The sequence below is a fragment of the Cupressus sempervirens genome, chromosome 1 (assembly GCF_028749045.1).
Source record: "Cupressus sempervirens isolate cs-2001-9-10 chromosome 1, ASM2874904v1, whole genome shotgun sequence".
In the NCBI taxonomy this organism is placed as follows: Eukaryota; Viridiplantae; Streptophyta; class Pinopsida; order Cupressales; family Cupressaceae; genus Cupressus; species Cupressus sempervirens.
In genome coordinates this window covers 676,900,665-676,925,353 of record NC_143118.1, presented here as the reverse complement: position 1 = coordinate 676,925,353, position 24,689 = coordinate 676,900,665, and the positions used below count along the sequence as shown (strand labels likewise).

Genomic DNA, 24,689 nt, shown 5'->3' with positions numbered 1-24,689 from the left:
TCTATCAAGATTTAACTATGTAGTTTTTGAGTCAAACTCATTGACCCATGTGTTCATGAGAAGTGATTCAAAATGAATCAATAACTCATGAGAATAAATGGAACACTTAGCACTCACTGGATCTAGGTGATGCTCATAGAGGTAAAGCATTGAGACTTCCCAGGAAGTCACCCATCCATGTACTATGGTAATTATATAATAATTAGTGATGAATGAGGGTAGGTTTATGCACTAACTTGATACTCTGTAGTAATTATATAATAGAAATATATAACTAATGATGAATGAAAATAATACACCTATCTAAAATTGAAATGAAAACAACAACAATAATAATAGAAAGATTTTCATTTTTTAATTAAGAGGCACTTTAACAAAATATTTCTATATTGTAATCTTTAAAATATTTTTAAAATGTGGCACAAGCTCCAAATTTTTGAGTCTATTAAAATAATTAACCTCTTGATTCTTGAGTGTGTCTTTTTCATAACTATACCACTCACCAATTATTTCTTTATATAAACAAGTAGCTCACTTGGAAATCATTGGTGGTATTCCAAACAATGGGCTAACAGACACAATATTTCCTTAATGGTTATATGGTGGTTCCATAAAGTAGTCTCTCTCTCTCTCTCTCTCTCTCTCTCTCTCTCTCTCTCTCTCTCTCTCTCTCTCTCTCTCTCTCTCTCTCTCTCTCTCTCTCTCTGTTTTCGTCTCTTCTCTTTCTATTATTTATCTTATTTTACCTCCTACTCTTTGCCCCTGCCCACTAGAATTTCATTAATTTTAAAGTACATTTTAATTATAAATTAATGATTTTAATACATATTTTTTGTCTATTAAAAATTTAATTGTTAGTTGGACATGAAGGTAATTTATTGGCCATGAGAAATATTATTCATCTGTATACAAATTTTTCATTATAATAGTGATTGTGCGAGGTGATACAAATGCAATTTTTTTTCAATGTGATATAATACGTGAGGTAGTATTTTCCATTTTCCCATTTTTATATTGAATGTCATGTTTTTGATTAAAGGAGTTAGGAAATGGGTCCTAAACCTCATAAACAAAAACAAAGTATCATAACTTTTCTACTCTTGGCCATTATAGCCAAGCAACAGAAAAGATCATCTCTAACCCAGACTATTAGAGAACCTCCAAAATACAAAACTTTATAAAAGACTAGGAGAAGCACTACTAGTATGAGATTCTAACTTATTAGTCACAACAATGTTGATAATAAAAAATGATAACAAAGTTTTAGAGTACTGATGATTAACATAAACTAGATTTAGCATAACAATTTTGAAGTTGTGTCTTGAAATTAAAAGCAGGAGCACATTTACTCATTAAGAAAGTAAATAAAAGTATTGATCACTAAAAAAAAACAAAAGGAAATCCAAGGCCTAGAGAAGCTAGGCGTGTTTGATTTTATCCCAATCCTCAACCAGGTACTCGAGATCCTTAGTCCATTTGTGAACATCCTTCATGCTCTTCATTTCCACTAAATGTTGTCCTTTTTTATGCCAACTTTCTTGACTTTGCTATAACTTGTGATGGTTCTAAAGATGGCCTTCCTCCTCATTTCATTCCAGACCCTGCATATGGTCAAGATAGCCACACCAAGCTCAATACTAGTAATGGAATTGTCAAATTTGTTGTTCAGAGATAACACTTTTTCATTGAGGACCTTGATCTGATCTTCTAGATCCTTTTTAATCTTGTCAACCTTACTTTTATTAGTAGTGACTATGTTGGTCAAGGCTTTATTTTGTTCCTCAATAGTGTTGTCAACTTTGGGGGCATCAACATTAGGCCCAATAACAACCTCAAAATGGGCCTCGTAGTTTACCTACTCAACCTCCTCTGACTCTTCACCATTTGCCTCTACTTCAAATTCCTCCTCAGTGGAGTTATTCACCACTTTTTCTAGTGTTTCTTCAAACTTAGGTTGATTGTTATCCCCATCATTTCTATCATGGGTGTCATCTTTGCTAACTTCCTTGTAATTCTTGCCTTTTTTTAACCCCCAACCTCTTTGATCTTATTTCCCTAGAGCTAGACTCAAAACAGTATCCTTAAGCCATCCCTATCTTGTCTCCTTGCTCCCTATCAAACTTTTTCGAGTCTTGTTTATCTACTTCAATAATCTTCTTATGGATTTTTCTTTTCTTAGGGGTTTCCACTAGGTTTATTTTGGTATACACATTTTTGTATTTAGTCAGGGTTTCAAACAATGAGGACTCTTCCAAGGTTTTGTTTTTTGACTTAGGATTTTTGGGACTTTTCTTGGGATTCCCTGTATTCCTAGTTGGAGCAAGAGGGACAATTGGGCCATTTTTTTACTCAATTTCTTCAATTACAATAGAGTTCCTAGAGGGTTCCTTAGGGCTCTCTTTATCAACCTGACACTTACCAAGACCCAAAATGTGGGAAAATACATGTTGGTACAACACAAAAATTAAGCCCTGGTGTATTGGAAGATTTTCCCTAATTTTAATACTATTTACTAGGAACAAATGCAGAAGGAAAGGAATGCCAATTTTTTTTTCCATGTCTTAACATATTGAGCAATGGTAAGTGGTAAACCACCCTTCCAAATTAAAGTAATGCATAACCCAGAGAAAAAAATGGAAAAAGGGGCTAGGAAGGGATAAATGATCATACTCGTTACCAGATTTAATCCTCATTGACTGCTCCAAGCAAGAGAAAATATATGATTATAAAATCACACAGATTAAAAACTCATTGGTGTTATATAGCCTTTATTACACCTAATTTTACTCTTAAAAGTTGGTAACTCCATTTCTACAAACCCATCCTTTTATCTAGCTACAAATGAGTCTTAAAAAGAGTGCTTCTAATATTTAGAAAAAATCATTACTATCATTGATAAAGTGCTTCAGTCATGCTAGAATTCACTATAGGAAAGCATAACTAAGGCTTAAAGCATGAACTTACAAACATCTGAGGATGATCAGCCGACATGTCTCTTGGAATGCCTAAAGAATAGATTGTGTTATTTAAAGAACCCTATGTCACAAAACCCCCAACCTTCACAAAGGGATTCCCATAGACATGTTGTCAAATCAATTGCATGTTTACCCCTTACTTCCCCAAACACAACCCTAAAGAAGGATCAATGAAAATAAGTCTAGAGTGTATGGGGAAAGAGATCAAATTCTTCAAGATTCATTTATTTGGGGAACAAGAGAAATGAAAAATATTTTTTTTCCCTTTCAAGCAGTTTGATCTCATGGTCAAAGAAAGTTTCATTTGTAGGCCCTCAACTAATATTAAAATTAAAAAATTGATATAATTCAAGGACAAGTGGAAGTATGATAAGTATCCATTTGAGGGCATATGGAGTGCTCTTGATACCTTTTCTTCACCTATTGACTTCATAATGAAAGATAATGTCCTTTTTGAAAAGAGATTATTTCTAGATGAACAATAAAGTCAAGAGTTGACTTATGTATGAAAGAGATGATTGAGAAAAGAACTCCATCCTTTTAGAACCTCATTTTGTGCAGCAAAAGAAGAGGACATCTAGAAGGAAGCATGAGCAATGGTTGAATAATATTTTGTTTTTCTTTCTCTAATATAGTCTGTAAGTACTTAAATTGGAGGAACTTTTGAACCTAACTAAAAAATAAGAAATAATATGTAGAAGAGAAAGAGAGAGAGAGACACCCCTAATATTGTAAAATACTACACTTGATTTAGGAAGAATTAAAGTGAAAAATAGGGGGCAGGAATTATATGCCTCATAGAATTCTTCAGCTGTCTAAAGAGAAGGATATATCCCTTTGACAACCCTCATCAACCTGAAATTAAAATATTGTTCCTTTAAGTAGAGAATACAAACTCTTGGTAGTGATCCACATTGTTTAAGCTCAGGAATCATTGTTGTAATTATAGTTTTTTTTCCCCTTCATCTTAGTGATTTCATCTTTCTTATTCTAGATTTCAAATATATGATTATCAATTAGCTTCTATAAATTAGCATTATTAATTACCTTCTATATGTTAGCTTTCTCCAACTCCCACTAACTTTGTTACAATAATATTTCTTTATATAGGCTTAAACCTATAGCAAGTGGGGTATAAATTTTAGGAGTATTTTGCCCAAAAAGGAAGGAATTCAAAAGGAAATATGGTTTAAGTTAGCAAAAGAATATTAGATACTTTTTGGCCAAAATGTAGAATAGATGTCATATTTTAAATGTTATGCCTTATTGCATATAGGGATACTTGATGCTATAATAATCATGCAATAATCAAATGCACACCTTAATTGAGCAAAGTGGCATAGAAATGACAAAAAATTAAAGAAGTGAAAATTTTAGAATGAAACCCTCTAAATTCCCATTCTTTATTGAGATTCCTCCATACAATAAGATAGATTATGCACCCAATTTTGGAAACAAATTTTAAAGCCTTGAATATTGTCTAAGCTTCTTCTCACAAAATAGCTATTAGAACGAGATGAAACCTACTCATGTGAGACCATAATATCCTTAGTTAATGAGAATATATGGAATGAATAACCACCCAGTACCACCACTCATCTAGAGAACAAGAATAGAAAAGGATAATCCCTTGTCCATTTTGTAATAATTTCTTGTTCTTAATCATTTTATTTATTTATTTATCCATTCAAAAAATAAGATATATTTTTATTATAGATTGAACATTGTTTATAATAAGTTGCATTTCTTCTCAATCCAATATTAACTAATATTTTTTAATGACTATCAAATAAATTAAATTTAAGAAAGGTTCATAAAATGCACTTGTGACACTTATTTCAAAACATATAAATAATCCCAATAGAAATCCTAGGCTACCAAATATTGTCACGAGTTGATCTAATTAAAATGATTTCTTCCATATGATCACTCTTGCAAGATCAAATCCATCCAACTAACAATTTCCAATGGAAGCTTGGTGAAGGATTATATCACTAATTTATGTTCTCTTGAAATTTGACACATAAAGTGATGTCTATGATCAATTGTGTTAAATAATTGACATGATTTGCTGGACTTATTTATGAAGATCCATACCTCATTGAAAGCTTCATTTTATTGTAGATAGGAAGCTCCCAATGTTCATTACTTTGGGATCTATGTCGCTCAATAACTTATGCATATAAAAGCTTCTAAAGCCTTTTCAAAATGATTAATTTCTATATGTCAAGCCTTTAAAGTTTATTTCATTGTGCATGTTTTTCTAGTGTGATAGAGAAAATCAAGTTTCAGTTGCAAGATTAGAATAGTTAAAACTATCATAGATTTCTATTATTTATAAGACATAAGCATAACTTCACTATTTTTAGAAAAGATATTTAATGTTCATTAATATCTTTGAATTAGACTTTGCATTTATTCGTTCTTAAAGTTTAATGATATAACAAAAGAAATATGTTGACATTTCAGCTGGTGTATTTAAACTTTTTATGTGATTTGAAATCAATTTAAGATGTAACTATAATATCTTCTTAAGTGATAGAAATAAAATCACTCGAAAAGAAATGAACAAGTGAGGAAGCAATAAAAAATGATAACTACTAGATCATTATGTTAAAATCAAATATGTAGATGTCTTAGCTTACTTGTGACTTTTTTTTACTTGTCATAAAATATAATTATTATCATTGACATGAAATTGTGATAGCTTTTAAAAATATGAAAAGAGTTGAACAAATGAATAAGCAATAAAAATAACAAACATAAGATGTACGCTTGAGAAACAATTTGAGACAAATCCAACACTTTTGAATTGTCTTCTTGCATCAACTAAAATCAACACCATTAAAATCTAATTCTTTTTTATAACATCAGAAACACTTGAGATGAAAGCCTCTATAATATTTCTTAATATTAAATTATACTTTACGACTTACTCAAACGACTTAATAGCATTTCATAGACTCAAGATATAAACAACTTCCTTTGAAGACAATAATTAGTTAATAATAATAGACACAAAATCAACCATAGATTCTCAACACAATGAACTATGGTGATTCTTCTTGCAATGTCTTTCTTTGTATTTGTTATTCTCTATAGATTTTTATTTTGGTATTATGTGAACTCTACTAAGATGTACATCATTTTTGCACACAAACATCTTCTGTGCCAATCGAAGAAGACCCTTCCCGTGCAGCAGTTCTTGCCATGTGCAACGTACGAATGTCACTCACAAAATCTTGAATGTTTGCGTTTGAAGATCCTCAACATGCAACAGCTTTTCTCGCCATGTCCTTCAACTTCTCTGCCTCTGTCTTCATCTTCTTCCCTTTTCTGTACTCAAAACAAGTGTAAGCCTCTCTTTCACTCGTTGCTTATCTGGAATTCCATCTATATGCTCGCACACTTGGATTCCAATGCCAGACTCCACGGCAAGTTTAGAATTGAAGTGTTGATCTACAATCATCGGCCATGTGATCAATGGCACACCAAGACTCACGCTTTCAAGCATAGAATTCCACCCGCAGTGGCTCATGAAAGCGCCCACAGATGGGTGGGAGAGAATAACAAGCTGTGGCACCTGGAAGCCCTCCGGAAGATACAGCCAGGTTCGACGTCGTGAGTTCGAGCTGCGGCGACACCTTGATGGCCGAGATAAAGGGCTGTTCGCTGGCTTCCACACCACCAGCCAAAGCCTTTCTTTGTGCCTCTGTTAGAAATATCTGGCTTCCAAACGAAATATAAGCAACTGAACATGAGCTTTGAGAATCCAGCCGTTGGAGCAGCTTGTCTTCACTAATGTCTGCCACTTTACCTCGGGTGCCGACTTTCAGTGTACCTTCAAAGCAAGCGGATGGAAGTACTGGGCCTATACACCACACCTTTTTCCCTGTCAGATTTCTCAAGCTTTGGAGATATTCCGACTCCAGCTGCTGAAATGTATTGATGAGCGTTCCCTATATTCCTTGGATGGCTGACTGTGACCGTCCAATTTTCTCCCATGGGATGTCCCCGAACAAAGTTGGGTATATTTGGCGCTCATGTAATCTGAGTGGAGTGGGAAGACCCAATCTAAGAAGAAGACTGTCCCCGTATATATTGAACGCAACCCTAACGATGTCGTGCTTTTGGGGTGCCTCCATAGTCCATCCGAGAATTACATCATGCATAATACAAACGGGAGCTTCTCTCCCTTCAAGTAGTTGGGTTTCAAGCCAATGGTTGAAAGGCTGCTCAAGCTTAGCGACCAGATCAAAAATTAGCTCAGCTTGCTCGGAAGGGACTTGTTCGGAGCTTTCCAGTCCCTCGGGTAAGCCTTCAATTTGTGGCGTAGGAAGAGAACTACGAATATCGTAGCCAGATTTCCAGCACAGATTTTCAGGGATGAGAATGGCGGGTTACATCAAGGGTCAGGCGCTAAAGCCATGCTCTTACACGTTCTTCCATTTGCCTGTTCAAGATACTAAATTAATGGGACTGTAAAAGTACCTCTTACCTATTCAGAGCAGCAGATGTAATCTCTCGGAGCTCCTAAATGCTTTTTGGCTAGGGCTCTACTCAAACTGCGTCTTTTGCTACAATTGGCAGTTTTGACTGCCATTTGCTGTCTATCACTGTGCCTCCTATTGCATTGCAACAAACAAAAACAAATCAGATCTGTTCAATAGTTCGGTAGTAATTTGACCTATGTGAAGACGAATATCAAACTGATTAGATATACCTGTGACAATATATACATACTAACTAATTTACATTTTGCTTTGTTGTTGGGGGCCGCGCGAACGCGAGCCCCCTCTGCCACAAATTATGACGTGCACTCTCCACAGTGGGAGATGCTAGGCAGAGCCCCCTTCTTCATGTGCAATGAAGGTGCTCTCCCTAGGCCGTCGGCCTTCCTGATCACCGATTGACCCCGCCCAGGTAAGTATGCTTTAGTTATGTTCTTCTCCTCACAGTTGTACTACCTCTTCTCCATTGTCTCGCCTTTTCGCCCGCATGTGGGATCATTACAACGCTCGCTATCTGCCTCTTCATTGTCTAAACAAAATGCATGTGGCTCTACTACATTCAATCAAACAGTTCAATACAGTGCCGCACTTGGTTTTTAAACAGAAACGCCCTGCGCCTATCCCGTACAAAACCATCAAAAGCACATGTTGTCTTCTTTGCCTTCGCAATTTTATCCTCTCTCTTTTTCCTTTCACATTTTTGAAATTTATCATTCCCTGCACACTTTGTGTTTGTTACTACGTACAAGTAAGAAATAATACAGAAAATGGGACAGAGCGGGGTATTAGCTCAGATGGTAGAGTGCTCGTTCTTCATGTGAGAGGTATGGTGATCGATACCCCGAATCTCCAGTTAATTTGGTCCCTTCTTACCCTTCATCTCAACACTCGATACTTCATGTTTTTTAAAACTGATATTTTTGCTCGAAAACATTGAGCGATTTATGAGAAAAGAAAATCCCAAATAGATATTTCCTGTTTGGCAACGGGAATACAAATGGAATAGGCCTGGGGAATACAAACGGAATAGGCATATAAATTCTTAAAATTTTGAATTCTTTGTTTGGATGCACCAAATCAGAATTGGAATATGAAGTAAAATAGGAATATGTATTTCAATTTTGGCCCAAAAATGCGGTTTTGCAATTCCACTTAAATAGGTGTTACTGGAATACATATTCCTATTCCACTTTTATTTATTTTAGAAAACGTAAATTTTGAGGTCCATGAATTCCCCATCAAATATTGGCTGAACCAAATAGAGAACAAGAATACGTAGCCTCATTTTCTATTCCAGAATAAGCATTCCATAATAGCTATTTCTATTCTTGTAACCAAATGGGCCCTAAAGTAAGCCAAGAGCCAAGTTTGGTGAAGACTCTGAACTCAATAATTTAAAAGTAACCATGTTTTTGATCTATTATAGTCATATATAATTCCTTATTTACCATGCTTGTTCATTCACTGCCAATTACAATGAAGGTATATACTAATAATGCTCATTATACTCATATATAATTCCTTATCTACCATGCTTATTCATTCGCTGCCAATTACAATAAAGGTATATCCAAATAATGCTCATTATTGCCCAATTACTAGGAAGAAAACCACCATTTCCTAATAATGCCCATTACTCTAGCATTTAATTTATATTTTCAGTAATGATGATTCCTCCAAGCAAAGAAATTTTGAAAAGTTATTATTATATTGAGGGATTTGGAGGTTATCTCTAGCTATTCATGGCAACCTAGTGTTTGGAGCTTTCATTTTGCATTACCCTTTATTACTTTATTACTGTTGTTGTTAAGTTGTAAATCTAAGTACAAACTTTATGAACATCCATCCATCCCAAAATACAATTCAAAGTAGTTACTAGACATCATAAAGTACTATACAAACTGTTAGCATATCAATCATCATGGTTAAATAGTTAGGTTTATATTTCAATTTTTTGGTAGTTATTTTATAGCTTCATGTGTTAACTCGTGATTAAATATTTTCCTTTCCATTTAGAGATTTAATTATAAAATCAATACATTCTACATAGTTAGATCCAAGATTTTTAACTTATAAATTTCTTTAAAATACTTTTGTCTGATTTGATTAGATGAATCATTTTAACTCAAACAAGATACTTTGATACTTCTTCAAGCTTTTAATATTATATTTTATAAATTAATTTTGTTTCACTTAATTAAAAATATTATACAATATTTTAAGAATTACTATTACATATATTATTATTATAAAAATAATATGTAATATTTTTATTAATTTAAATATACTATATACTATAATCAATTTACTAAATGGAAACTAAATTTATACAAAACTAACGACAAGTACTAAGTCATTATATGACACTTGTTTATGTAACGTATCACAATGAATACTAATAGTTGCATGCTTTTGTGCTTGCAACGATAAGCCGATAGATGCTCGATAATAAAATTGTTTTTAAAAATATAATCTTATGTGATCAAATTAGATTATCAATAATTTTCAATTTAAATAGCATTACTTACTAAAATATTTTAAATATATTAGTAAATATTATTTATTTAAATTCAATTTATCAAATATGAAAAAAAAATTATTTAAAAAACCCATAAAAAAATCTGTTATGAAAAATTAATAAGAGAAATACAAACAAATAATATGACAAAATTACAATATTCTATTAACTAAATAAATTATAGTAAATAAAAATAATATTTAAAGAAAAAACTAAACTAATATAAAAAATAATTTAAGAACTAAAATCTGAATCAATTTTAAAAATAAAAAATTAAATAGATAGAGATCACAACGTGAACTAATGTGGAGATCACAACTAATTATTTTTTAAATAAATAGGAAAAGAAACACAATAGTTAAAAGTGGAGATATAAAATATAATCTTATGTGAACAAATTAGATTATTAATAATTTTTAGTTTAAATAACATAATATTCTCAGGAATAATGTTCCCACAAATAGCCTATCAGCTAAAAAATACAACAAAAATTTGATTGTCTTCTATTATATCGAATTTTTGGGTCTAATAGTGGTATGCTAACAGAAGCAAGAATGTGAAATATAACGGGTTCTATGTTGTCCTCTTGAATCCATAACCAATTTTAGATTTGAAACTTATAAGAATGATTTTATTGTTTTCATTAATGAATTTGGATTCACATATTTTGTTTCAAGAATCGATTTGGATATGAGATTTTAGTTTGGGTTTTGAAAGAATCAAATCAGTTTGGGAATGAAGTTTCAATCAATTTAAAATGAAGAATCCAATGTTATCAGCTCAAATGTGAAAAGCAATCAATAAATATTATTTTTCCCAAATCTTGAGATGATACCATCCTCCCAGGGAAAATCTCAATGTTAGAAGCTCGATATTTTAAACATATAATATCAACATATATGGAAGCTTCAAGGAAAAGAGTTATGTAGAAAAGTTATAATTGTTTTTCTTGAATATTTCATCGTAAGTAGAAGACAAAATTTTCCAATTAACAGGTTATAAAAAAGGGATCTTCCCATGTAAGTATCTGGGAATAAACTAGAAAGAAATATGAAGGAAACCAAATCTTGAAAACTAGCTTTATAAAAGTTCAAAAAAAAGATGGAGTCATGGAAAGGAAGGTGGCTAACTAAAGTAGGAAAATCAACTAAAATAAATGTTGTGTTAACAACAATTCCAACATATCAAATGTCTTGTCTTCCCCTTCCCAAAGGAGTAAAAAAGAAGTTAAATAAAAACATGATAAATTTCTTTTGGAATGGATTGGATGAAAAAAAAGCCCTTATAATTGGGAACATATTTGTAGACGTAAAGAATCTGGAGGTTTAGGTATCAAAAACCTAAGTTGGAAAAATGAAGCACTAGGGGCAAAATTAATATGAAAGATTTATCAAGAAAACAATAGCAAATGGGAAAATATTTGTGTCACCGTTTAGGATACCAAAACTTGTTTTGGTCAAATCTCATTTTTCTATCAAAACTCAATTTTTTTCAAAAACTAAAAAATCCCTTTCATAGATCACAAATTCAATATCATCATTATATAATTTTCTTAGTGGTTTTGATTAGTTATAATATGTTATAAGTTTAAAATATTATAAGTCAATATTTCAACATTTTAGAAGATGGTCCGTCAAAAAGGGAAAAAAGTAGTAAATCATATCAAAAAAATTAAAAAATTATATTTATCTCTAGAGGAGAGAGTCCTCTTCATGAATATGTAATTTTTTTCAAGAAGATGTAAATCTGATAGGGAACTTTTGACAAGAGGAAAAAACTATTGAATTTTGATGAGATCGAGCTTAAATACTTATAACAAAGAAAATAGATATCAAAAATAATTATTTATTTTTTTGTTCCCTAGTTATACATATCATCTATAAGATATTTTCAAATGAGAACATAAAAAAATGATTTGGATTCACTTATTTGATGGGAACTACACCTATATTTTTTATAGTTAAAAAAGGGACTTCAAAATAAAACAAAATGAGTAAATTCTTACTTTAAAAAATTATAAAAATTATAGGCGTAAAATTCATCCAATTCTACACCTTTCATCAGTTTACATCATCTTCAAATTCTAAACACAAATACCATTTTTTGGTCATTAATGTTGAATTGTCGCATTCTGACATCCCGTTTCTTTATGAAAGGTGACACAAGTTTGTGCTTTTACCCCCTTATAAAATGGGATCATATTTTTAGACCTAAAGAATCTTGAGATCTAGTATCAAAAACCTAAGTTGGCAAAAATAAGCACTAGGTGTAAAATTAGTATGGAGGATGTATCAAGAAAAAAATAGCAAATGGGAAAATATATTGTATCATAAATATCTAAATCCATATGACCCACTTTCCCTTTTTCAAAATTTGGATCCAACCAAGGGTTCATGAACATGGAACTTTATGATGCAATGTAGACCCCTCATTAACAAATATTTATCTTGGGATATAGGAATGGATGTAATGCTCTATTTTGGGAAGATTCTAGGGATGGTATGTCTCCTCTAGATAGATCCAACCTCTCTCAAAACATTAAGAACACTTTGATCACCACTTCGGGTAACTAGGTACAAAATTATCAAACCATTATCATCAAAGATCAAAAAACAATTTGTAAATGGAAATCAGTAACCGAATCAACATTAATAGAGCTAGAAAAATCTCAGTATGAATAGTTTATCAACCAAAGAACAACAAATTACACAAATCAATTGGATGAACTAGTATGGTGAGCTTCTAAGGATGAAAATATAGAGTAAAAATGGTTATGATATAATCACAAGATCCCAAAGAGGGGATGAAATAGGCATCCCTTTAAATTTTTGTTGGGACCCTATATGCTTACCAAAAGCAAGAATCTTTTTATGGGAAGCTAATAAAAAAAGAATCCTCATAGCGGATCAATTCAAAAAAATGGGTTGTGAAGGACCATCGAGATGCCCTCCTTGTAAAAATCACTCTAAAACAACAAAACATCTTTTTTATAAATATCCATTTTCTAATGAGTATTGGAAATGGCTACGTAGAAAACTCAACTAGAATACAACTCTACCAAATAAATTTGATGATCACTTAAAAAGTTGGCCCAAGAATGAAAAATAAAAAATGTATAACAGTTTCTAGAAAATATCTCCATCAATAATAATATGGGAAATTTGGAAAGAAAGAAGCCATAGAATTTTCAATAATGAAGAAATGACAATCACAAAACTTCTTAATAAAGTAGAAGCTAGTATCATGGAAAATTGAACAAGGAACTAAACCACACTTCCAAAGAGGAAGGATCTTTCTCTGATTGGGATGCAGAAATAAGACATAATTGGCCTTTTCTAATCAACCCCCTTCTTCTCTACCCTAAAGCTAATAAATTAGCTTGTCAAAATTGTGAATGGGTACCACCTCCAAAGGGATGGGTAAACTAAATTTTGATGAAGCCTCTAGAGGCAATCTTCATAAGGCGGGTTTAGGGTGCATCATCCATAATTTTAACAAATAACGGATAACCAAATGAGAAAAATGTATAGGAGAGGTTACCAACAATGTAGCAAAATTAGAAGCTCTAATAGAAGGTTTAAGTATATTACTAGAGCTAGGCATTCAAAATTTAATCATCAGGGGTGATTCACAAACTAATTTTAAATGCTATAAGAAAAGGAGAAACACCAAATTGGAAATCAAATTCACAACTGGAATATGCAAAAATACTTATTGAAAAATTTAAATAAATTTGAATACAACATATTTATAGAGAAGGAAATAAGGAAGTAGATAAATAAGAAAATCAAGGAGCAACCAAAGTAGAAATTTTAATTAAGAAAGAATAAATTATAATCACATAAACTAAAAACAAATATAAAATAGGGAAATTATGAATTTAATTCACCTTAATAAAAAAATTATTACATAAATGGCTCATTCTTAATAATTTCCCTCTTAATGATATGAGTATAAGTTAACGTGGCATCATTTCATATTCCAGTTAGTAGAAATCATATAAATATTTAAACAGTCTTAGATTTAGGATGAGGTGGTCATTACAAGCCTTTAGTTATGAAAACCCCCATAAAACTCAGTGCCCCCTTGTTCAAATTGTTTTTGATTGTCCCAACAACAAACAAAGGCTCTAGAGTATCCTACTACCTACACATTTCTTTTATAGTTCCACCAGTACAACAAATTCTAGGTCCAAAGAATTCTTGAATAATAAAGACAAATATAGAGTGAATTCAAATATATTAGAAATGTTTATTGCCTGGGCCCTAGAGGTGGATCTAGAAAAAGTTTCCATAGAACACCTATGTAGAGGTGTGTTTAAAGTTGTATAAATCCAAAATCTAAAAATGGTAGTTTCAAACATCAAGGAGGATCCGAGTATCATCAAACCAAAATTATATCAATAGAGAATGATAAGAAACCAAGATGTGCCAAGATGTCCTATTGTAGAAGTTGAAGACTTGGAAGGGTTTCTTGAATGGATGCCAATCCTTAGAAGAAACTTAGATTTGCTATTTCACTTCCTTCATGTTCAACCTCCCCCCCAGATTAATTGGATTGATGCCTTAATTTTAAAAGATCAAATAGAAGCATGGGAATGGGAAGTGGACACCAATCAAGATGAAGTTATAGAATAATATGTGGTTGACAATATTTTAATAGAAATTGAATATATAATCTAATCTTCTAACCTTTATGAAATAAATAAGCATGAAACACCATTTAAAATACAATTATAAATATCAATCTATACTAGGATATACAATCAAAGCCTAAAAAGTAATGCACATGTTAATAAATGATCAGAGCCTAAAAAGTAATGGGCATGTTAATAAATGATTTCATTTAAGTTGCTATCATCAAAACTAAAAATAATGGCATCTTAAATATCATATCTTAACAAATTTTCTTGCATAGGAAACACTCAAAGATGATGAATCTTGATTATTACAAGATATGATAGAAATAGAAAATGTGGTTTAACACACTACCAATACGAAATATAGGATTAATATATGTTTATATTAATTACTAAAGCACAAGGACGAGGTAGAAATAATGGAAAGTATTAGGAATATAAAGCAATCTTTTCAATTAACTCATTAAGTCATTTGCATTATAGAAAATGTGGCTATAAATCTTAGCTCAGTGGAGATATTTGGCACATAGTAATTTATAATTTAGTAGCTTCTACAACCCTTTAGTAGGCACAGACACTGCCATCGAAAAAAAGTTAAGAAAGAGAGGAATGCCATTTTGGGGAGGAATCACGATTTTGAGAATTAGGAAAATGGAAAAATGCAAAGAGGAACTAGTTTTTAGAGACATTAATAGAGTTATAGCAGAGGGAATTTTCAACTCTTAATGACAAGCAAACCATAACACATATATTGTAGCTATGTTCATAACCACCATTATGCATCTTGATGAAGAAAAAAATGCCATTAGGGATTTTTGTAGAGTTGTGTTTAAAAAATCCAATATCAAGGAATTGGACCTAGTTCTTGAGAATATAGATGACAATATTTGTACTTCCAAAAGGATTCAATATGGTGTCCAAAATTACCTAGTCCAACTATTTCCAATTTCGGAGATCAAGAATCACGAGAATTTTACAGTTGAAAGGGAGGAGATCACTAGGAATTGGATGTTCCTACTAGTACTCACCAATACTCACATTTGTGTGGATTGACAAGGTTTTAACTGGTATTTTGAAGTAGAGGGCATAATGGTGTGAAATTGCCCTTTGTTTCCTTTTGAATTTCTATTTCTAGGGATTATCTTTTGTCTTTTTTAAATCTTAATGTATAGTTTTTTTTCTTGATTGGTTTCGTTCTTCATCTTTTGTGTCTTGCTAATTTCATTATTTAATCCATCCTTTATCCTAGGGTTAGTTTGTGTTTCTAAGGGATTCTCCCTTTTTGGTTTCTTCTTGGGGATATAACATGTAAATGTTGGAATATCAACACCCTTTTTATCATATGGGAAGTTTTAGCTATGACTCCTTAGGTTTTGGATTTCTTTTTTGTTTCCCATGGCTCCCTTGCATACAACTTTGTTCAGGATGTTGTTTATTTATTTGTTTATCCCCTAGTAGGGCTTATTCTTTCCCTCTTTGGGTCTCTCATTTACTTGTAAAACACTTGGATACAATATGTAAAAATATATAGTTAATTTGAAATAAGATTTCTATTTACAAAGTAGAGCATCCTATATGTATTTATTATCAGGGTTAAATCATAACAGTATCAAATTGAGTCATGAATTATTTAGTTTAATTGGCTAAAAATGTAGGCTTCAATTCAGTTATAAATTTTAGTAAATACTTGCATAATTATGACTCAAAAATTGAATTTAATAGTTGATATGAATTCCTTTGGCATTTTAATCTATGGTAATATAAAATAAAATTAGAATATAGGAATTCTTCAGCTTTCTAAGTTTTTGAGATCTCCCTTTCTCCTTTCTCTTTCTCCCTTTTTTAATTTTTTCTTTCCTTCGAGCTTCCCTCTATTTTGTCCATTTTTTTTTGCCTTTTTCACATCTTGGTCCTTTCCTCTTGGCCTATTATTTTTTCTTTTTCTTTCTATCTCTCCCCTTCCTTATTTGTTCCCTCATTCATCTCCCCTGTGTGAGTGGTTTTGTTTGGATAGTTTTACTTCTTTTCCTTGTGTTTTGTGTCTCTACTTCTCTTTCTTCTTCTTGATTGATCTCTCTTCGTCTCTCTCATTTTTCTTTTTCCATTTTTGATCTTCTTCATATTCACTAGTTTTGGTTTTTTTTCTTTTTGCTTGAGAGTTCTCTATGCTATGGCCTAGCAGTGGATTAGGTCCTTTTGTGTTTTTTTGGTTATTTTTCCTGATGTTTGTTGGATCTTTTTTCTTTTGTTCTGGTTTAGTTTGTCTCATAGTGTTTCTACTATTGTCACAATGGCATAGAATGAACACTCTATAATAATCATCAAGGATTTCAAAATATTTGTATCATTACATAAAAAATTATTATGTGTTTTATATTTTTTTAGGAACTGATAGGTAAACAAGCAATAAGAACTTAATAAAAAACAAATTAGAACCACACAATCAACTTGTTAAAATCTGAAGTCCACATTTAAGGAAATTAAAGAATGGCTTATAGGGCAATCAAACGAAAAGGATGAATTAGTATAAACAAAAATAGGATTAAAAGGACATTAAAAGTAATCTGAATATTGGAATCAACATCAAATAGTAAGATGTTTCTCATTAAGCTTGATGGATTTCATCTTTATTCCTCAAACCCTAAACCATAGAATAAAATAATATAAGTTAAAATCTATATACTTTGGCACTTAGCTTGTCATAATTTTCCTAAACATTACATCGAGATCAAAAAATACAATAGAATGAAAGATTAAATTAAAATAAGGGTTTCAGACCAAAAAACAAGGTTGCATACTAACTAGAACTTATTATGGTAATAAAATTGAGCATATATGAAATGGTCACTTACTAAAAATTGTAAAGAAAGGAATTAAATAGGTAAATGAAATATATAAAGAAATAGCAAAAAGAAATCAAGATCCTTAGAATAAAGAAATATTTTTTACTAATGGTTGATGGTTTTATGTGAGTTTTATGTTTCATATATAGAAGGCTTAAAATTGGAAAGAGCATTTAATCTAAATGCATCAAGGTATTGGAATGAGGCACAAAAGTGGACATGGAAGTAACAAGAATGGCTCCATAAGCCAAAAAGGAAATAATATTTCTGAAGATTTTGACAAGAACAAAGGCACAAAAGTTAGGAATAATGAAAACTAATTAGAAATTGATGTAAGCATTTAAACCATCTATAAAAGGTGGGTAAAGCCTTTAGTAGATTACAAAATTTTGGGTAGACCCCCTTTTAAATATGTACTTTATATTGTATATTAGGGAAAGGATATTTATAATACCAAGTAAAGGAAGGAATGCCTTCCTAGATCCCAAAATGTGAAAGGGGTATTTGTTTATAATCTATACAATCTTAAAATAATTTATGATGCATGATATCGAAAAATATAAAATGGGGTATGCCCCTTTTAATCATGTTATTTGTATAAGATGAATGTCCCTAGCTAGACATTTTAAACTTATTTAATAATTCAATCTATAGGTCTTAGGCCTTTTATTGATCAAGAAATTTTTTTTGGAGTATTACAATTTATATTTTTTACACATTTGTCATTTTGAGTGGATGATCCTCAAACATTTCATCCAAGTTTAGGGTTACATGATTTTAGAAAAAGGTGTCCACTTATACCCCCCCTTTTGTACATTATCTTCATGCACTTACCCATAGATCAAGTGTATAGTATTAGAAATAAAGAATTCTTAGAGGGGGTGAATCAATATTCAACACTTTTAATTTAGTCCTATATTTGGCACTCAACCATATGCATGCATAAGTAATAAACTGAAATGTAAAGTACACAACAACATGACCTATTAACTAGGGAAGCTCTTGTTTATGTTAAAGCTTCATTTGGATTGATTTGATCAAGAGATAGTATATTATGGCTATTAGCTAATCATTGTTATCATAAATTAATATAATTAGATAATTCATTTTGCCAAAAAAAAAAAACATAATTCATACATACATATATGTAATTGATTTTTACATATATATATATCTTTAATGATTATTAAACTATTAAGTACAAATTGTATTCAAACTAACCAAATTACTAACAAAATTGATTGTATCATTACCCTGTGTGTAAACCAATCAATATATTGATTGTTGTTATTATCCACTATTGGAATTACAAATAAATTAACAAATGCACATTGAACTAATGCAAATCGCTATGAGCAAAATGATATTTTTATTGGAATCAATGCTCATTGTAATTTAGGGACATCATATTTTGCGGGGACCTCTACCAAGCACAACCCATCTGTGACAATTGGATATTTGAATCATCCACAATTAACAATAACCAAGTTCCATACACATTCTACGTAGAATTAGTTAAACACTTTGAACTCAATACAGTTGTAAGACAAACAGATGAATAGCTCATCTCTATACTTAATCGAGCTAGAACCTCAGACCAAACAGATGAGGACATTTTCTATTTGAATAAAATGTGCCACAAGAATCCTCCCAATGATCTAGCTTTGCCCCATTTGTTCCAAAAAAACTTAGCTATTCACCAACACAACCAAAAAATGTTGATCTTTTTGCACACAACACTCTATGTTCTAGAAGCAATTGACCAAAAAGACACCACTCGACATCAATAAATATCAGAACAAGAAGACATCACCACCTACAACAATCCTTGTCAAACCAAGAATCTTAGTAGAACTCATAGTAGGTAATCTAGAAATTGAAGATGGTCTAGTCAATGGTGTAGACGACATATTGCTATCATACACAACAAACAAGCAAGACATTGTTTGAGTATAGTTCAATGATCCAACAATTGGCAGATCCCACCACCAACAAATGCAAAGCTTGTACACTACCTCGATTCCCATTGTGTGGACACCAATATTAAGAATCACTAAAAGGGTCAAAGCCATAAATAAAATTGTAACACAAACACAATTCTCCATCCAACTAGCATCTGCATGAACCATACATAGGGCACAAGGACTCACAATGGAAGTAGTTGCATTTGACCCATCTAAAGTCTACCAACATGGACTTGCATACATTGCTCTATCACATGTGCGTTGAATTGAATCACTGTTTTTGACTCACAAATTGCAACATACCAACTTCAAAGTCTCCCACAAAGTAAAAAATGGAGAAGCAACACCTCCACAGAATGACACAATGGATAATGAATTACAATATTCCTGCCATACTGGTAACTACACACATTATATGCTCTCTGAACACACGTAGTTTACCACTACATAAAGAAGACATAGGTCATGATCATGTATTACTTGCAACAACTATCCTTTTCCTTCAAGAAACAAGGACTAGAAATACTTCTCGTATGACACTACTGACTAAAAACTTCAATTTCCACACCTTCTTTCATGTACATGGTCTATTCACATGCTGGACAAAGGACACTATAGTAAACAAACTAGAGACCTTTGCAACAAAGGACTTTGAAACAACAACAATTGACATCTTGCATTTGAAAAATACCCTACACATCACAAATATCTACTTGAGGCCAAATGCCCCTATTACTAAAATATTCAATTTCCTTGAAAACATTACCAATTCAATACCACAAAATTCACAATTCGTTATTGCAAGAGACTTCAACATAGACATGCTTAGCTCAACAGGACAAAAATTAATGTTCATAGATTTCATGGAACAACACAACCTGTACTTTGTAGTTAATAAACCAATGACATATGCATCAACAATAATTGACCACTTCTTGATACATGCCATTGACAATGCAGTTGTTACATTCACTGTATTAGACACCTATTCGATAGATTTTGCAATAGCATTGTGCCTGTAGCTATACTAAACATATTATGTTTCTACACCCACCTCAGATAATGGCTACTACAACTGACAAGGTCAAAGACAAAGTAGAAGTCAATGTTGCCAATTCAATAGAACATGAACATTATGACAAGAAGTAAACTACATTTGACAACTGCATCTCCGTTATCATGTCTCAACCGCAAACACCAAACTATACTCTACATTTTCAATAACTTATGTCATATGTGCTTTCCTCCTACGCATTCAAAAGTGAACACACTATGTACTGTAGTAGCTTGCAAAAGGATGAACCAGCAGATGATCTACAACACCAAAAAAAGTAAGTATCTTTATACATTAAAAAACCATAATGCTAGACATATAAACACAAAAAATATTCACCACTTATTCTCCAAACTAACATGAGCTAATTCACTGGAGGCCCAGGTTGGAGATGGTCCAACCATCTAGCATACTTGACATATGTAAAACACAATCAGTAGAAGAATTCAAGGGTCATGTTCTAGTCACATATGGCCCAACTTGCAAGACAAGCTCAATGAGTGACCAAAAAACATCCATTACACATGTTGACCTTACTGATAGCAAAAGGCAGATGACAATTACAACAAATATTACAAATACATTAATACAAAAACTCCTACCATCAATCTAGCCCAGGATAAGTGTTCATTTGGAGAAGTTCAAAATTAGGAAAAAAAGCCAATTTGAAAGAGGTGATGCTGAATATTACTTACAGCTAACACCCGAAACAAAAATCACAACTATTCATCCAGTTTGCACACAACAATGACTGATACCAGATACAAAAATATCACAGCTAGTCCACTTGCCAAAGACATACCCAATCGGAAGCCTCAGTGTACTTGTACCATCCTACAGACACAAAAAATATGAATTCTTCTCACAAATTAGAGATGGACCACTACCTTCAGATGTTGCTACTGTAAGCAACTCTTCGAAATCATAATTTTTTCTTGCTTAAAGCTCACAACAAAAACTATTAGAATGAATTCATCATTTTTGACAACCATAATTTTGCTTCTCTGCAGCTCACAGTTATAAAGGATCATATTGGATCATACACTGGAGCCTCCACAGTTCCAAACCCACTGATTTTACTTCTTAAAAATGTAGTGCCCCAGGGACCACAAAGTTCTGTAATCATACTATCAAGGATTTTTACATTCATTAACATATTGCATGATGCATCAATAGAAAAATCACTCATGGAACTCGACTCAACAAATGTATAGGTAACGAAATAACTACCTCCTCTTTCCACTTATCAAATCAATGGAATGCAAAATGATATTGAACTAATTCAGATCTATATGGCTTTTCCAATAAAAGGTTACAAGCACACTAAGGACAAAAAAGTCCACCTATCACCATATCAGCCTATCTGCAACATATGCCACTAAACTATTTCCCCATCACAAAGTACAAACAATAACAATACCCATTACACCAAATGTGTACGAATCACATCATTCACTGATCAACCTTATCTACAATGCATACTTGAGACTGAAGACACGCTACTTGAATGCAACTTGCAAATACTATTTCTACAACAACACTTTCTAGAGCTTACTATAATACCATTTCACAGTTACACAGAGGACATGTCATCAGCAATCTACCTCATGCAACAATTTGAGCTCCAAGGAACTTTCATCATCATAATGAACAATTCAATTGTTGTTGTTATGAACAAACCCACTATAGTAAGCAACTATGTAGTTACATTTCTCATTTCTGCATTGAATGAATGCCACTGTCAAAACAAAATACTAACCTACAATTATTTCTTCTCTACAAATTGTAGAGCACTTAGTAGAAAACAACTATACGAGAACAAAATTTTCTAGTAGCATACAAGAACAACAAAGGTATGCATGACTAAACTTCTATTGATCCTTTCACACTAACAGAGTTGTATGCACCCTCCATTTATTTCAGCTAAAAACTATTACTAACTTACTCAAACATTTGCTGCATTTTTAGTTTCTCATATAATAGAAAGAATGAATTTTGAAATAGCCGGCACCATTTTGAAAATTATAGTTTCACAATAAACAACTTGCAATTGAAATTTTATTCCCTGTTGTTTACATGGTTACTCTGCATTTTGCTTGTAGACATGATCAATTTATATATGTTTAGCTCTACATAAACAATGTAAATGATAGTAGTACTCACATAATACATACAATATGCTAATTGTAAACATGCACACTTTAACTTGCTCTTTCTACTATTCAATATTAGCATCTGTCTGAATGTATACAACAGTATTCATACTATGTGATTTGCTCCTTTAAAAATATTAAATTATAGCTTTACATATAAATTCTTCTCAAAATATATGGTCAAATTTTAAATATACTGTAATCTTTCATTAAACAAATAGAAATAAAAAAAATCCTCCATATACAACTGGAAAACCATAGATCTCACTCTAGGTCTAGCCCTCCTTTGCTCTCACCATAGAAGGCAGGGACTGAAGCTCCATCAGAGCTCTTGTTCTCTTTTGTTTTGGGTGTGTCAGCCCCCCAATTTTGAGAGCTTCTTAATTTCAAAAAAAATGTGTTTTTATCTAATATAAAATACACAATGAATAACAAATATTTATTCTTTTGTTGATAAAGATGTTAATGATATATATGAAACAAGAGCTCTGTAGAGCTTTAGTCCCGCCTTATGCAAGAAAGGATAGAATGAAAAAGTTTTAAGGTAAAACATGTTTGAAATTTAATAACAAAACACATATTGACATTGGATAGTAGAATGAGGTTCTGTGCAACAATCAAATTTTTGACAAGCTCAAACAATGTTGATGATTGAAAGCATGGCCAATACTATTCATATTACATGATTTTATCTGACTCAATAGAAGCCTTGGTGTATATATTGTCTTTATGTCTAAGAAGTTAAATATTATCATGTTCTTCTGGAAAAATTAGACTATGTGTTCAAAGGAATTAACTCAAGAAATACTACATGCACAAAAAAGTTGATTATAAGACATTTGTTTGTATATCCACCTTTCACTTCCCAAGATTTCGATTTGAAATTTTATTTTATTTGCTAAAATTGCACAATAATAGTTTAAAATGTCATACAATATTAAAATTTTAATTGTCAACATAATATTTTATAATTTAATTAACATTTAATTTAAATTTATCCAAAAGAATCATTATTCATTTAACAATAATATTTCAAAATTAATTGAAATATGCCTATATTATTCTTTCATTCATTCAATTAATTTATTTCCTTTTAATAAATATATTTAGAAACTATATTAATATCTTATCTAAAAATATTTTATTCAAAAAGATACTCTATATCCTAATAATGTTTAGTAAGAAAGCAATAGAATTAAAACCCTTTACTTTATTTTGAAAGAAATATATCTTAATATAATATTATTTTGGTGGAATAGAAGTAAATCTTAAGGAAAGTTCTTCCTAATTATTAGTCTTTATCGCTCACATGTGATGCTGCACTTTGCATTTCGGTCCTCTTTGAAGATCTGGACAGAATTTGATTTAATTTAAAGACAAATAAACTAATATTACAATATTTGTCTAATTGAAACAAGCTTCTATTTATTTGTATCAAATATCTAATGTACGTAGCAATGTTCATTGCACATTGGCTTTTGTTTTCCTCAAAGCACAAATATCAGCTGTCCAACTAATCTATTAAATACAGAAGCTTATTTGACATGACAATTTTTTTAAATTTTTGAACAATGAAATTAATAAAAATTCCAGCAAAATTATAAACACCCAATCAGAAAATAGAAATTTTGTTAAAGAATTGAAAAATAAAATAAAACATCACTCCAACATTAGAAATAGTGTAAAATTTTTTTGTTTTATAAGCTGCAAACTAATACAAATAGTGCATGCGAAAACAATAGTTCCCCCCTATATAGGCGGGACTAATAATTTATTACGTGACACTTGGTTAAAAAAATACGGAATTAAGACAAGTACATTTGTTGCTATTAGACGTGCTCGACTGGGAATCGTCTCCTCTAATTGTGGAGACAAAAAGATGATACAATGATGCCAGTTGAGTAGTACAGAACGGGCCCATCAGTTCTAGAGAGAGTGCGGCCACCGATGAAGTCAAGTGTGAAACGTGTTCAACCAGGAATTAAAAAACATCAGACTGATGCCACTTGCTTTAGTACACCAACCAATGATA

At 31.6% G+C, this 24,689-nt stretch overlaps 1 non-coding gene and 1 pseudogene across 1 annotated transcript; both read right to left on the bottom strand.

Moving 5' to 3' along the window:
* Positions 1-6,118: 6,118 nt before the first annotated feature.
* LOC149579693 (scopoletin glucosyltransferase-like) lies at positions 6,119-7,147 on the bottom strand (annotated as a pseudogene).
* A 597-nt stretch (positions 7,148-7,744) lies between these two features.
* LOC149579692 (U1 spliceosomal RNA) lies at positions 7,745-7,906 on the bottom strand. The gene has a single exon (XR_016357381.1). It is a non-coding gene; the product is annotated as a U1 spliceosomal RNA (small nuclear RNA).
* Between the last annotated feature and the right edge of the window lie 16,783 nt (positions 7,907-24,689).